Consider the following 1,543-nt stretch of genomic DNA (forward strand, 5'->3'; position numbering starts at 1 on the left):
ATGGAATTTCCAAACAAAAGACAGGGACGTCGGCCAGGGTGGGGAAGGGCAGGAGAGGTTGGGTGAAAAGGAAATTAAAACAGAAAAGTAAGACACACCGGCCGAGGAAACAGATGCGTATCGGCGTGACCCTCAACCCGGCCCTCCCGGGCCGTGCGTGTCCCCAGATGTGTGCAGAGTCGCCGGTGAGGCCCCACGCCACGTCCAAGACGCTTGGTCTCGAGAAAAATAAACCTGCCGGTATCAGCAGGAATGCGCAAGAGGCAAAGTGGACGCAGGAACAAATTCCATCACGAGGCGATGTCATCAGCCTAGGGTTTCTCTAATTGTCCCCATACCAGGCTTCTTAATTAATTCAAGACGAGTAAATGATACGAGGCTTGTACGTTTCATGGGGCGGCTTCCTGGTGACTAAGATTTGAAGCAATAGAAGGAACCGGAGCATTCTTGCTTCCTGATGGTCCCCAGTCATCCCCAGCCCTGACCCAACTCAAAAGAGCCGTAGCCTCCTCCGGCTTATTTTGGAAAATAGCACGCACTGGCTCGGGGATGTTTGTGGCCTTCTGGCTGTTTAGGAAGGGCTTTTTCTATCCTTTTCCTTATCTGAGGCTTGGGTCGGGTCAGAAAAAAGCCGTGAGGTTTGGCAGGGCAGGGAGGATTATCCCCCTTGTACAGAGAAAGAAAGTAAGGGTCTGGGGGTGGGGGTGGAAAAGTGATCGGGTTGGGTCATACCGCTGAGAAGGGAGGGGGGACCCCCACACAGGCCTAGAGACGGTGTCCCTCTGCCTGTCACTGCCTCCAAGTAGAAGTTGGAAAATAACTCACCAGACTATCTCATCCTGGGTTCTGGGTTGCTGGAGAATGACCGTGACCTATGAAGCCAGGTGCAGCCCGGAGACCGAGAACAGATCCCCCAAAGCATGGGAGGAGGGTGGCGGGGGCACGTCTAGGTACACAGTACTCTTACACTCACTGTCTCTGGTCACTTGAAACAGCCCTACAAGGCAGCGTTTTCAGAAGTCAGAGCCCAGTAAATATTTGTGTGAGTAAATGAGACCCTGGGTTACTCAGCTGGGGAAACTGAGGCTAGGAAAAGCTAGGTATAGGCAAGAGGGACCTCACGGCCGAGTCCGCGATGCCCTCATCACCCCTGCACCCCGCCGGGCTCAGGCAGGCAGCAGTTTAATCTAAAATAAATCCTAAAGTAGCTCCCAGGACGAGGAACAGGTCCCAGCTCTGCTTTGACCCCCGGTGCCTCGCAGCACCTTTTCTAACAAAAACACAGAACCAGTTTTTACCCCCCAACCGGCCACACGGACCCGCGAACCTTGAGAGGGGCTGACAGGCAGCCACAGCCTCTGTGAGCTGAAATGGATTATCCGGGGGTGTAATTACACGTATTTGTGTGCACCGATTCTGCACCAGAGGATCCTGAGATGATGCTGGAGGCTGGGGCGGTGGCGGGGAGGGGGTAAGGAAAGAAAAAAGAAGGGAAAGAAAGAAAGAAAGAAAGAAAGAAAGAAAGAAAGAAAGAAAGAAAGAA

Source organism: Herpailurus yagouaroundi, unplaced genomic scaffold, assembly GCF_014898765.1.
Source record: "Herpailurus yagouaroundi ecotype Mexico unplaced genomic scaffold, PumYag 28, whole genome shotgun sequence".
Classification (NCBI taxonomy): domain Eukaryota; kingdom Metazoa; phylum Chordata; class Mammalia; order Carnivora; family Felidae; genus Herpailurus; species Herpailurus yagouaroundi.